Source organism: Sarcophilus harrisii, chromosome X, assembly GCF_902635505.1.
Source record: "Sarcophilus harrisii chromosome X, mSarHar1.11, whole genome shotgun sequence".
NCBI lineage: Eukaryota > Metazoa > Chordata > Mammalia > Dasyuromorphia > Dasyuridae > Sarcophilus > Sarcophilus harrisii.
The window spans coordinates 27,192,927-27,207,916 of record NC_045432.1 but is presented as its reverse complement, the minus strand read 5'-3'; the positions used below and the strand labels follow the sequence as shown (position 1 = coordinate 27,207,916).

Sequence of the window (14,990 nt, the reverse complement as noted above, 5' to 3'; positions counted from 1 at the left end):
TCACTTCCTTTCTATAAGCCTCAATTTGCCCATTGATAGAATGGGACTATATTATTTGCATTATCTGCCATTACACAGGCAGCTAGGTAGCACAGTGGATAAAGTGCCAGCCTGGAGTCAGAAATTCTCATGTTCCTGAGTTCAAATCCAGCCTCAGACAATTCCTGGCTGTGTGACCCTGAGCAAGTCACTTCCCCCATTTCCCTCAGTCTGCTCATCTATAAAATGAGCCAGAGAAGGAAATGGCAAGTCACTCCATTATCTTTGCCAAGATAAAAAAAAACCTAAATGGGGCCACGAAGAATGATTGAACATATTATAGAGAAAGATCTTTGTAAATCTTGGAGGGTGTTAGATAGTCCTGTCATTGGCTGGCTGACTTCTTGGCTTCTATTATAAATATTTTTTTTTATCATGAGTGGCGTAAACCATGCGTGTAGTTCGCCAAACCCTGTTTTTCCCCATCAAACAACCTCTTGAAGGTTGGTTCTGCCTTTGGCAAACATAGCCTTGAAAGTATGTGGTTCCAAATACATCACTGGCAAGGAAGGATTTCCTTGTTGGAGGGAAAGGATGTGCGAGAGATGAAGCTTGGAAATGGAGGCAATGTAGCCATCAGCATGTCTCTGGTGAGATTTTATCAACAGAAGGAGTATTTGACTTCCAAATGAACCATAGCCATGGCTGCCCATGCCAGTACTAACTTAGGCCTTTAGTTTAGTAAGGTAGAGAGAGTACTGATTGGGGCTTAGGTGATCCCACTTCAAATTCTGGCTCTGCCACCCAATACTACTAGTGGGATTTTGGGTGTTCTCTCTCCTGTCTGGACTTGTTTCCTTCTTTGTAAAATGAGAAGATTGCACTGGGGAGCCTTGAAGTTCTTTCTTAGGTCTAGACCTAGGATCATGTGTGTGATCTTGCCCAAATCACTTCCGCCCTATAACCTTCAGTTTTCTCCTTTTTTAAGAAAAAGGAGAAGTGGAGCCAAGATGGCAAGTAAAGGCAGGAATCTTTAAAAAGAGGGAGTGGGATTTGATGGTACCCGAGTTGGATCCTTGATGGAAGAATAAGACTTCTGGTTGGCATTAGGGAGTACGACTTCTGGGGAGAAGCTATTCTGGGCAGAGGGAATGGTGTGGCCAAAGACCTAGAATTGGAAAAGTATGGGGTGTATTTGGAGAATGATAAGTCTGTCCAGATTGGTCGGGTCACAGAATACATGAAATAGGATGAGATGAGCCTCTCCCTCCAAACTGCTCCTAGAGAAGTTTGCTCTATGACTATCCTCTCCACCAAAACCCTTCTCTCTTGAACCCCTCTTATGCTATGTGATAAAAGCTCCATGTAAAAGGGTCAATTGTATGGAAGAACATGTTGGGTTTGAACTTTCTCATTATTTAAGGTAAGAATGAAGTAGAGAAAAGAAGCAGGTGGGGGAGAATGGTTTTAGCACTACAGGAGGGGAATGGACCTGATTTTTTTTTAAATTCCCTCTACTAGCACAGATCAACAATACCTGCTCTGCATCATAGAGAGTTCAGTGAGGCACACAATGACAGAATTGGAAAGAGAGGAGAAAATGGAAAATTGGACATGTAAGGGAACCTAAGACAAAATAGAATAGGGAAGGTGTGAAATGCCCTACGCAAGCTCACAGAGATAGTAAATGGCAAAATGCAGGTCTTCTGATTCTGAAAAGCCAGGCAATAGTCACACCTTCAAGAAGGTCATAGTCTTCGGGTGGCCTTTTATAGAAAGAGGATATTAATTTTGAAATTCCTTTTCTGCCACATATTCAGCCTCTGGACCCTGCTGCTAGATTTTCTCACTTTTAAGTGTCACCAGCTGGCTTCCCACGAGAAGGTGATTTTTTTTCCTTTTCCTCCTGTCACACTCATTATGACAGCACCTTACAGCCTCTCCCTTGTTAAATGGCAGTTATTACACCAGGCTTAATGAAAAGGGAGCTAACAAGTATAACTAATCTGATTAGTCCAAATGAATTACCACTTTCTGGAGGAGAACATACTCAGCAGGAAAAGTATTTCTTCCAATGTGTGGGTTTCAAACCCCATCACACCCTGAAGCAGGCCTGGAAAAAAATCCTAGTGGACCACTGGGGCTCAAGGCAAGGTCAGCGAGCTAGAGTTTTCTCCAAGTCTGATCCCACTTACATCCTCTAGCCATGTGGTATGGCAAGTTCCTAGATAGTGCTATGGCATTTCTTCAGAAAGCTACATGGGATTTGGTTTCAGAAAGTGTGCCCTACCACGTATTGTGTGACATTGGGAAAATCATTTGTCGTACTGTGTTCCATCTTCTAGGTATACGCAGAAAATCAAAAAGAAAATAGACCCTGCCCCTCAAGGAACTATACTCTATGGGAAGATATGGTAGAGTTAAACGTAAGGGCCTACCAATGAAGTTCTACGAGTGGTACGCAGGAAAGGCTAAAAGACTTTTTTAGGAAAAGAAGGTCACTCTGGGCTAGGGTTGGTCAAAGAAAGCTTTCGAGAGGAGGAATTGGGCTTTGGGCTAGACCTTGAATGATGGATAAGATTTGGAAAGGTAGAATAAGGAGGGCATTATTGAGACAACTGGTGGTATAGTAAATACAATATTAGCATTAGAATTATGAAGACCAGGGTTCAAATCCTACCTTTAAAACTTACTAGCTATGATTCTCCTGGCTTTGCTTGTGACTCTAGACTTTTGCCCTTCAGCTGCCATTTCAAGATGGAAGATCTCTGCAACCCTGAAAGTTCCTCTATTTTTTGAAGAGGCCCAGGCTGGCAATCCTTCATTCTTCTCTTGGCTTTGCTTCTGAACTCCTTGGCCTTCAAGATCATGTCCCTTTGGGTCATGTATTCTTTCATGAGAATGTGACATCCTCAAGGGTAGGAACTGTCTTTTTGCTTCTATTTATATCTCCAGCACTTAACTGGCACGTAGTACTTAAATATTTGTTGCCTGACTGAACTGACCTTTGGGCAAATTACTTAACCTCTCTCAGCCTCAGTTTCCTCATATATAAAATGGGAATAATACCAACTTTACAGTGTCATTGTGGGACTCAAAAGGGCTTACATCCCCTAGCACAAGAAGCCTGAGACAGTACCCCTTTTACCCCAGGAATACAGCTCAAATTTAAGAGAAAAGAAAAAGGCCAAAAAAGATAAGCAAAAAAAAACCAAAAAAACAAAAAAACAAAAAAGTTATGGTGACAAGGAAGATCAAGACACAAACTTAGAAGAGGACAATAGTTTCACAATACCTATGGATAAAACCCCAAAGCAAAAAGGAAAGTGGTCTCAAGTTTAGAAAGAACTCATGGAAGAGCTCAAATAAACTTAAAAATCATATAAGAAATGTAGAAGAAAAATTGTGAAAAGAAATGAGAGTGATGCAAGAGAATTATGAAAAAAGAATCAACATCTTAGAAAAAGAAAAAAAAAACTGCTTTAAAAAGTAGAATTGGCCAAATAGAAAAAGAAATACAAAAATCCACTCAAGAAAACAACTCCTTAAAAATAAATTGACCAAATGAAAAAAAGAACAAACACTAAGTGAGGAAAATTTAGAACTGGGCAAGCAGAAACTAAGGACGCTAAAACATCAAGTATCAATCAATGGGAAAAACAGTTGACATGGAAAGCAGATTCAAAAGACAATGTCAGAATAAATGGATTACCTGAAAGCCATATTAAAAAAAAGATTGGGAAAGCATCTTTCTAGAAAGAAACTGGAAGTTGACATTACTCAGGAAAGATAACTCATTACTCATTACTCAGGAAGTTGATTACTCAGGAAAGAGTGGGGGAAAAAAACCCCAAGGAACATTATAGCCAATACTTAAAGTGGTCATAAAAAAAACAATTCAAATATCAGTGATCCACAATTACAATTACATAGGACTTAGTAGTTGTAATGTTAAAGAATTGGAGCTCACAAAACAACCAACTTGTGCATACCCTTTAATATAGCAATACCATTACTAGGTCTGTACCCCAAAGAGATCATTTAAAAGGGGAAAGAACCGATATGTATAGACTCAAAGCAGCCCTTTTATGGTGGCAAAATATTGGAAACTGAGGGGATGCCATCACTTGGGGAATGGCTGAACAAGGTGTGATAAGATGTCTATGGGACATCCAATTGGAGATGGGAGTCTGGATCTTGGGAGAAAGGCTACAGCTGAACATGGACATCTGAAAATTATTAGCATGGATTTGATGAACTGAATCCATGAGAGCTGATAAGATCTCCAAGAGAAATGGCATAGAGGAAGAAGAGAAGAGGGCCCAGAATAGAGCCCTACCTGGGGGATGCCCACAGTAAAAAGGCATCACCTGATAGAGACCAAGAAGAAACAGTCAAATAGGTAGGAAGAGAACTAGGAGAGAGCAGTGGCATAGAAACCTAGAGAAAAAAATGTTTTGAAAATAAAAAGCTTTAATAAAAAAAAAAAGAAACCTAGAGAAGAAAATATCAAGAAGGAAAGGGTGATTAACAAAATCAAAGGGTTTAGAGAGGTCAACAAGGAAAACAGGAATTAAATTTGGCAATTAAGAGACCACCAGTAACATTGGAGAGAACGGTTTCATTTGAATGATAAGGCCAATGGCTAGACTATGGAGAGTTTAAAGAATGAACGAAAAGGAAATGGATACATCTATTTTCGAAAACCTTCTAAAAAGAGTTTAGATACAAAAGGGAAAAGAGATGTGAGATGATAATTAGTGGAGATGGACAAATCAGCTGAGGGTTCCTTAAGGCTGAGGAAGATGTACGTTTGTAGGCAGTAGAGAAGCAGCAAATAAACACAAAGAAAGTGGGAATGATAAAGCAGACGGGCTACTGGGGAAGTCAGCAAAGAAAAGGATCATCATATACTAATTATATATTAATTGTATCATAATGGTAAAGTTTCAGGCATGATGGCAGATCGTTAAAGGAGGTACCTTTGGAGTTTCTCAAATCCCCTCAAGGAGGCTGAAGCTTAGGACCAGTTGTGAATATAAACTCCCCTTACTTATGTGTTAACATCCATGGTCATTCTAAAGCCATCCACACAGGGAAAAGCAAGTGGATGACAAATTCACATGTCAAGTCAAGTTAATAAGTATTTATTAATTACTTAGTGTATCCCAAGCACTGTGTTGGGGATGCTAAAACAAACAAAAAGACAAAGTTCCTGCCCTCAGGGAACTTACATTCCAATGGTGGAAAACTACATATAAAGGGAAGCTGGAAAATAAAAGTGAAAATAAAGAGAGAAGCACTTCACGAGGGCTGTAATTGGACCTGAAAAGGAATAAAGGAGTGAACATGGCTGGTCTGGGGACGCTTTCTTAAAAATGAATGTTCCACTCTTTCTCTGTTGCTGCTGAGTGGAGCGGGAGGTAAAGGCTCCTGGGCATTTTCAAGATTTAGCTTCACCTGCGAACCACTGCCATGGCTGGGGAAGGCATTGCTGCTAGAGGTGTAATGGACATTAACACTGCTCTACAAGAAGTGCTGAAGACCAAACTCATCCACAATGGTTTAGCTCATGGAATTTGTGAAGCCCGTCTTTGTGTTCTTGCTTCCAACTGTGATGAACCTATGTGTGTATGTATGTAAAGTTGGTTGAGACCCTATGTGCTGAGCACCAAATCAACTTGATCAAGGTTGATGACAACAAGAAGCTGGGTGAATGGGTAGGCCTCTGTAAAATTGACAACCATTAAATGGTTAGCTGCAGATGCGTTGCTGTTAAGGACTATGGTAAGGAATCTCAGACTAAAGATATCATCAAAGAATGAGTAAATAAAAGCTTTGGTCTCAAAAAAAATGAATGTTCCAAGTAGAAATGACCAGTCAAAGGAAGATGCTGCAGGTGAAGAGGAATCTTTTCAGAACAAGAAGACTGCTGAAGTACAGTGGCAAAAAAAAAGTAGTTCCCAAGTTATGAAGGCTGCTTGGAAATGTTGAAAAGAAGTCAGAAGAGGGCCAGAGAGGAATTAGGAAAAAATACAGCTGACCCGGGGCCCTTCCTTAAGATGAAGGTTCTCTATTCTTAATTTACTATTAAATCCTCCTTCATGTCTTTGTTTCAATAGACAATCCACTGTGTTCTAACATAGAAAATGTAGCCCATTGCTTCCCCCTTCATATGCTACACCTTGACCTAACGTTTTTATGGTTTCATGATTTTGCTCACTTTGGAACCCTGTTGGGGTGAGCTGACGATGGCGGTATATAGACTGATAAGCAATAAGGGGTGAGGTGTATCGGGGTTTATCGATTATAGAACAGGCTCCTCTAGGAGGGTCTAGGGCACCACTAAGTCCTTTGAGTTTTAAGCAGTGGCTAGTAGTTCTCTGGTTCACAAATTGCCCATAGAGCTAGTTAGATCATCAGTAACTATCTTGGACGGGCACTGCAGAAGGTCAATAAACTAGGCCCACACTGGAAGGCAAGGAGGAGATGAAGCTGGACTGAATTTAGAAAATTCTAGAGCAGTTTCAATGAGCTCAAGCTTTTCTTTGACATAAAATCCCTCTTTACTCTCAACTAGACTCTTTCCTATCAACATTCTCCTAGCTACATTAACTCATGGAATACCACAGACCCGCCAAAAGGCAAGTAACCCAAAGAGCTACACTAGTGACTTGCATAAAAGGTCAGTGAAACATGAGATTTAGAGCTAGAAGGATATTAGAAATCATTTTAGGAGCAGCGAGTTGGTGCACCAGCCCTGAAGTCAGAAGGAGCCGAGTTCAAATCTGACCTCAGACATTTAACACTTCCTAGCTGTGTGACCCTGGGAAAGCCACTTAACCCCAATTGCCTCAGCCAAAAAAAAGAAAGAAAGAAAAGAAATCGTCTTAGTCAACCTCATTTGGACAGAAAGAAAAGCTAAGGTCTAACTAGGTGAAGTAACCTGACCAAGGTCACAGTTTGTTATTAGCACAGCCATAAGAGAGGTCATCAAGCACATGCATGACCAGAAAGGGAAATGGGTCAGTCACATGAATTTCCAGAGTGAAGATTAATATCTAAACCACCAGTGTGTTGCATGGACCACAAAACATCAAAAGAACTAGAAGAGTTCTAGCAGGGATGACGTGGATGAGAGTTGCACTGGATGGGGAGGAATAGATAGATTGGGATGTGCCCCAGTGGAAGCAGTGCCCACATAGGTAAGATGATTGGGTACTGCAGTATAGAAGTATTAATTCACCCACAGCAGACCAAGGGATGAGGATAGACAGAGCCGAGGCCTCGTTGCCTGGCAGATGGACTTTGAGCAAACCCTTTGCTTTAGGGAGCCAGACTTTGTCCGGCTTATCCTGAATCTTTCCACATGGCCTCTCTGGCCATGTGGCCAGTGGTATTTGCTATGGAAATAAGGCCCTACTGCACATCTCGGGAGAGTGCCTGCCCATCACATGCTAATGAGTTGCAATTACAATGGCCCCTGCACCCCATCTGAACTCATGGCTGAGCTCTAAAAGCCTCTAGTCACATCTTAATACCAGCTCACTGCCTGCCCTGCAGCCCCACTCAATGTTTTATGGAATCTAAATTAAAGGCTGCTTTGGAACTCTTAATTGCAAGGCATTAAACTTCATTTTTTAATGACCAGGAACAAATTTAGCATCTGGACACTGGGACATTGCTTAGGCTGTTGTGGGGAGGGGGGAGGTTGTTTAAGCCTATAATCTTACTTTCAATCCATACTCTATAATTTCCTAGAATGATGGTTTTGACAGTAAAATGCCTCCGTAGTCACCAGCCTCTGGGTCTCATTTGTCTCTGCATTAGGGGCCTGTTGACAGATTTCGACAAAGGGCCATGCTGGACCCGTGCTCTCCCCAGTGAGAAACAGACATATGCAGGGGGTGGGGAGGGGGGTGCACAAGATAGAACACAAATCTGAGACCCAAACATCAATATCCCTCTCATCTAGAGCTGTAACAACTTCAAAGGACATTGGCCAAGAATGAATGCTTCCTTCTGAAATCCTGCTCCTTTAGTAGCTTAGTACAGGGCCCCAAGGGCCAAGGTGCTATTGTAGCCTATCTATCCTTAAGGCTCCCGTGTCATCTCATTGGGAATTTCAGGAGGAGCTGTCCACAAGTGAACTGAGTTGAGCCAGTTGTGTTCATTGGGACTAACTTAAAAGTATGTGAGGTCACACCAAAATAGTCCACCGAGTCACAGAATCACAAAATCACAGAATTTGGAGTCAGAAGGGAACTCGGGAGCCATCCAATCTAACCAATATCTGAAAGGAATCCCCACAACATACCTGATGACCTCTTCTTGAAGTTCTCCAACGAAGGGGAATCTATGACCTTCCACAGCAGTTCATTCCACTTTGGGATGCCTTCCATCATTAGAAAGTGTTCCTTCAGTTGACCTCTTTGTAACTTTTACCTCCGTATCCTAGTTCTAGCCTGTGGGTTCAAGCAGAACATGGTGGTCCTTTGAATACTTGAGTAGATCATGGGGTACCTTCTCTTCTCCAACCTAAACCAGTGCCTGAGCATGGCTGGGTGTGGCAAAAGGGCTGAACTCAATGCCAGAAAGTGTATATTTGAATTCCGATGCAGATATTTGCCTAACTGTAATTTTTATCACAAACTCTCTGAACCTCAATTTCTCCATCTGTAAAATGTGGATAACACATTACTGACTTCACAGGGATGCTGTGGAAATGCAGTTTATAAACCTTAAAGGCTGGTCTCTAAGTAGACATTGAATAGATATTACTATAGTGGAATGAATAAGGCAAAAGTTCCCATTCTGTTACTAACTAGCTATATGGCCTTGGATAAGTCAACCTTCCTCTAGGTGCCTCAGTTTCCTTGATCATAAAATAAGAAAGTAAAACTAGATAATTTTTAGGTACCTTCAAACTCTATCTTTCTGTGAGCTTTTAGAAAGACATAAGCAGAGATAGTAGTCTATTCAAGAAATTTTGAAAGCCTTCTTTCCAAGACCACCTTCCAATGGTACCTGACATCTCCACCATTCAAGTCTATACTTCCTGAGAGGGGCACACATTGGTGCTTAACTGGTTACAACACATGGATCAGATTCATTTATCAGCATAGCTCACCAGTGCCCTCAAGAGGCCCTGAGGAAGTATGAGGCATGAGCCAGGGGAAGCTGAGAATGGAGAAAGGGCTGAAGCATAGTAGCTAGGAACACTTGGCAGGAAGGCAGACTCAGGACCTGGAAGGACGCTATAGTGGAGGACCTTGGACCCTCTGGGGAAAATCAAGGCCATGACAAATATCACCCACTTTGTAGCAGCACACTGGTTTTGCCTAATAGTCATTGGCTAGACCAAGTCTCTGGACAATTCTAATTGAGGGATGAGTTGCTCCTTACTCCTGTAAGGATAGGCAGGGGCCCCATTCTCTCATAGACCTCACCAAAAGACACTCCAATAGTTTGCATAGACAGCACAGTATAGTAGAAAGGAGTTCGGGATGTTGGAGCAGACATACTTTCCCAGCGTATCTGAGGCAGGATTTGAACTCAGATCCTCCTGATTCCAGGGCCTCTCTCTCTCTCTATGCCATCTAATTGCCCCAGAATACTATTTTTAAAGCAATTAACAATTGAAGGCAATGCTAAATTCCAGTTAGATTAATGATAGAGATGTATTTTTTCCCAACCAAGGTCATGGACCCCTTTGAAATGTGTCTATGTTGGTTGTAGATCTCCATTAAGAACTCTTGCTCTATGGTCTCTTTTTTGGAAACCTCATCAACTTCAGTCTTGCAACACCAATTGACTCTTCAAAATTTCAAGCATCTCAAATTCAACATGTCCAAAACAGAACTCATTTCCTTTCCTCCAAAACTCTTGCTTTTTTCGAACTTCCCTCTTTCTGTCAAAAAGTACTACTTTCCAGTCACTTAGATTTACATCTCAGTACCATATTTATCTTTTCATTCTCACTTGCCTCATAGGTATCCAATCAGTTGCCAAGTCTTGCCTTCAGATCCCCACATCTCCTATCTGTTGCCTTCTCTTCACCCAGACAGACAATACTCTAGTTTTGGCCCTCATCACTTTTCAGTTGGACTATTGTAGTAGCCTCCTAATTAGTCTCCCTCCCACAAATCTCTTCCTATCCAAATCTATCATAGCTGCCAAAATTATTTCCCTAAAACTCCTACCTGACCATATCATGCAGCTACTCAATAAACTCAGATGGTTCCCTATTAACATCTTTTTGGCACTGAAAGTAATGAAGGACTAGATCCAGACAACCTTTCCAGATTATTAAACATTACTCTCCTTTCATCACTCTGGGGGCCAAACTGGCGTTCATACTATTCCTCATCGGTGGCACCCCATTTCTAATGCCCATGCTTTTGCAATGTCAGTCTTGCATGCATAAAAAGCACTCCCTCACCCTCTTAGAATCCCTAGTTCCCTTCAAAATTTGCTCAAGCACAAATTTCTACATGAGACTAAAATGGCAGGGGGATGAATGTCATTTAGGAACAAAGCTATGAGAGGCAGTTAGAAGAGACAAGTTGGAGTAAATGCTGACCTTCTTCCAGCACTGGGCCCTGTCCATGGTGAAACTGTGAGTCACAGAGAAGTAAAAGTCTCTGGGATGGGACAGGAAAAATGCAGGTTTTATGGAGGTTGGACCAATGAGGTCCTTTAAAATTTCCTTTCACCCAGAAGTATAAAAGGCCCCGGCCAGGAAGAGTTAAAGTCAAGTGAAAGCTTTTCCTTGTCTCTCTCACTACCCTTAGGGAAATGCTTTCTTGCCAGTTTGCTGGGTTGATTTGAGGCCAGTGGTATTCTTTTAATCTTGTCTCTTTTTTAATGGATTCTTTTAATTCTTAGGAAGGAAAGTTGGCTTTAATTGTGTTTTATGTTCCACCAGCACTTGCTGCATTGAAAGCCCTGAACCTACTTAAGGCACTACCTTCTATAAAAGAGGTGCCACTGGAAGGGAGAAATTTCTTTTAACCCTGTGAGTGAGCACAACTACTTTCTCTGTCCTTAGATGTATAAACAAAGCCTGTAGCAGATCTGAAGCCTGGTGAGCCTGATTGCTGGTGTGAGGGAGGGGGAGTAATAGCACCCTGGTGGGGGAGGAGCGAGAAGTGGTGATAATACAGTGAGGGTGAAAAGGAGTACCAGATAATAGAAATCCCCAAATTCCACCAGGTAGGGGCAAATGAGCCACATAATCGAGACGTCTTTACAGTGTAACTAAGCCTTTTGTATCAGGAGTGAGGCTCTGACACCAGTTACTAAGAGAAAGCAATCCTCCATAAAATGTGCTGAAGGGAGGGAGAGAAGCAACTGGGATTATAAGAGTGAAATAGAATGAAGTGAAAACAAAGGCAAACGCATCAATATAATGTAGCTTTTTTTTTAAAAGAATGAAGCCAAAAATAAAATCATTTTTAAAGCCCTTCTGCAAAACTCTTATTGGGGAAATGTCCAAAGCTAAAACTCAATTGAGAGAAGTTTCTACTGCAGTAAAAGCCACAGGCTTTCCGAGTTAATGAAAATACCTTACTTAAAAATGCTGAAAGTGACAGCTCCTGTGATGCTTCTAAAGAAATGGGAATAATTGTAGGATGTTTCTAATATACAGGAAATAACACTAAGAATCCTTGATAGAATGAGAGCCCTAACAGCCGGTGGGACAGTGGAGTCAGGAAGATCCAAATTCAAATCCAACCTCAGATTTTTACTAGCTACATGACTCCAGGCAAGTCACTTAATGGCTGGCTACCTCAGTTTCCTCCTCTGTAAAGTACAGGTAATAACAGCACTCACCTCTTAGAATTGTTATGAGGAATAACTGAGATAAGTGTCAAGTGCTAAGGACATAGTAGGCATTATTTAAAAGCTTAGTTCCTCCCCATCGCCACCCTTCAACGAACTCACAAGGCACTTATGGGAGAAGGCCACCACTGATGTGAATCATGAAATCAGCTTATTCTCTCCCTTTTCCAGGAAATGCTAAAATGCTCATCATGGGAATTCAGTTTTCCAGACTGGCTTATTGCTATGGTTAAGGCAACCTGGGATGAGCCCAACTGCCTTGATTAACATCGTTAAGATACCCATGATGGGAACTCAGGATTTCCCAGACCTCCTATGTTAGTATCTCCCTGGAAGTCTCAACATCTCAAGCTACATCCTTGTTCCCACCTTTATTTCCCTCCTCCCCTGAGAAACCCCCAAGGTTATTTTTCCCCTCTAAATGATGGGATCATAATGAAGAATGTCAATAAGTCCTTTTCAGGACTAAACTTGCTATAAGGTTTTTTTCCCTCCTCACAGCATGGTCCCTTTAAGGGTGATTTTCTCCTTACAAAACTAATTTTGGTTAGTCTACGGATTTAACCTGCCAATCAATGGAATACTCGGGTCTCATGGCATATTCCTTTAATGGATTCTTCCAAAATCCTTTCCTTGGTAACCCTGTTGCTCTCCCAAATCCATTTTATATTTACCATTCCTGATGCCTAGTTTACCTTTTCATTTTGTATGTAACCTCTTCTCCTAAATAAATGTCTCTTTTGGCAAAGAGAATGACCGTTACAAATTTGTCACTTATCGCAAACTAGTAATTGCTACCCTGACCTCATCACCACTAGTGGATAGAAAAGGTCAGGTGGTCCTGAAAGGCTGATCGAAAACAGCAGCCACTGAGCTATCTTGTGGTCTTAGGTAAGTTGTCCAGGATTTCATGTTGGCTCTGTGCCAGTATATGAGAGGGAGAGGAAAAGAGAGAGAGGAGACAGAAAGAGATTCAGAATGTTAGCATCCTCTTCCTTCTGCCTATGCCCCTAACCACCTCTAGCTCTGAGATCAGCAATCAAATCAACACTGCTGCTCATAAGGACATATCAATCAATCTTGCCCTACGGTTCCACTCACCATTTTGTGTCATCCAAGCCCAGAGTTCTCCTCCTGGCTACTACTCTACTACATATGTTGTCTTCCCCTAGCAAAATGTAGGCTTCTTGAGGACAATAACTCTCTTGCTTTTTATATTTGTATCCCCGAGGCATAATGAGCACCTAGAAGATGCTTTTTCATTTATCCAACCACTCTTCCAGAATTTGCTGAAGTCATTTGTGCCCATTAAAATTTTCTGGCTGACTTTTGAGGGGCAATATTCCCAATTGTTCCACCCCAGACCTGTGGAGAGACTGCTCTTTGGGGATGCTCCGGAGGAGGGTCTTCCTTCCTTCTCCTCTCTACCAGCATTGGTGGTAGTCATTTGTGCCCATTCAGATTCTTTTGGGGGATGGCACTATTCCCAGTTGTTCCAGTCTCAGACCCGTGGGGACATAGTTCTTTGGGACTCTGAAAGAGGATCTTCCTTCCTTCTCCTCTTCCAAAGTGGCCATCTGTTAGAGACTGCAGTTTCTAACAAGATTTATGCCTGATGAACCCAGCTAGTCCAGCCAGCTGATTACAGTTTTATGTTATGCAATATCAGGTGCCCAAGGGCCCTGTTGGCCCAGGAATTTCTAATTAGAGTCTGCTGAGATTGACATTCTGTTACCTGCTGGATTGCATGTATTCGAATAACCTTGATGTATTGACAGAACAAGCTGGGAATTGGGACACATGGAAAGAATTCCGTGCCTGGTTTTGTTTTTTTTTATTCAAAATGGAGGAAGACAAGGGAGTCTGGCCCAAGCTGAATAATCAAACAGCAAATGAGTTGCTTGGACATTTATTGAATGCTTATTATGTGCAAGGTACTATACTACAACTGTCAGAACACAGAAATTGGAAGAAATCTCAGGAGCCTTATAGGCAAACTCATGTGTAACAAGAATCTTTTTGTAACATACCAGACAAATGGGAATCCTGGATCTACTTAAAGATGACCACTGAGTAAGAGCTTACCATCTCCCAGGACAGCCCAGATCATTGATGGACAGCTTCCATTGCTAGGAAATATATTTTTACCTTGAGCTTAATTATTACTCTCTGTTATTTCTGCCCACTGTTCCTGGTTCTACCTTTTAGGACCAAGCATGAAAAATTGAATCCTTCTCCCAGAGGAGAGTCCTTTAAATAATAGAATGCAATTAACCATCTCATTGGAGAACATAGTCTATGAACAGCTCCATAACCTAAGAAATCTGAGTAGAAAAGGCATTGGTTCTGTAGTCTCAAATGTCTCCTTTTTTTAATCATATTTTTTCAAACCTCGATATCATCAATTACTCTGTGCACAAGAGGCTGGATCAGCAAGATCCTTGGAATCTCTGAGCTTGCCAGTGATCAGGTTTGAAAGGACCCTCTCTGGGGGAGGAGTACTAAGATTGTTCTTCCATAAGCTTCCCACTCAGTTTGTTAAGGTAGATCTCAGTCACATCTTTATCCAGCTTTTTGAAAAGGAAGGGCACTCCCATAGGATACTTGTAAAAATATGGAACACTTCATGAATTTGGGTGTCATTTTGTGCAGGAATCATGCTAATCTTCTTAGTATCATTCTCATTTTAGTATATATGCTGCCAAAGCAAGAACTTTTAATAGTATTTGGAATTAATGAATTTAACTGATCAGTTCGCTTGAAATTCAGCAAGTCCAGGAACCAGGAGGGAGAACACTTGGATTGAGTCAAAAGCAGAAACAATTTTGTCATTGGAGTTAGCACAGAAAACTAGGACAGAAGGAGGAAATAAGTGAAGTAAAAGATATATCATAAGCTTGCCACAGAGTCAGGATGTAATAGTGAGTGGGACTTTAGGTATCTGGATATTGATTGGAGATGTCTGTGTCTCTATCTCCTCCGTTGGATTTTCTAATAAAAATTAGTTGTTGGGGAAGTGGAGATGGCGAGAACCTTGAAGAGGAAAAGACCATCTTAGAATCTTAGATCTTAAAATCAGGGATAAAGAAAAACCAAAAAGCTGAGAATAAACTAACATTTCTTAGAACTTAAGAGATCACATATCAAAGTATTCAGAGGAAGATTAG

General features: G+C 41.3%; 1 non-coding gene and 1 pseudogene across 1 annotated transcript; one reads left to right on the top strand and one right to left on the bottom strand.

Annotated features, from left to right (window-relative positions):
• Positions 1-5,374: 5,374 nt before the first annotated feature.
• Positions 5,375-5,804, top strand: LOC100925211 (annotated as a pseudogene).
• Positions 5,805-14,431: 8,627 nt separating this feature from the next.
• Positions 14,432-14,533, bottom strand: LOC111721577. Its single transcript, XR_002770700.1, has one exon. It is a non-coding gene; the product is annotated as a U6 spliceosomal RNA (small nuclear RNA).
• Positions 14,534-14,990: the final 457 nt, after the last annotated feature.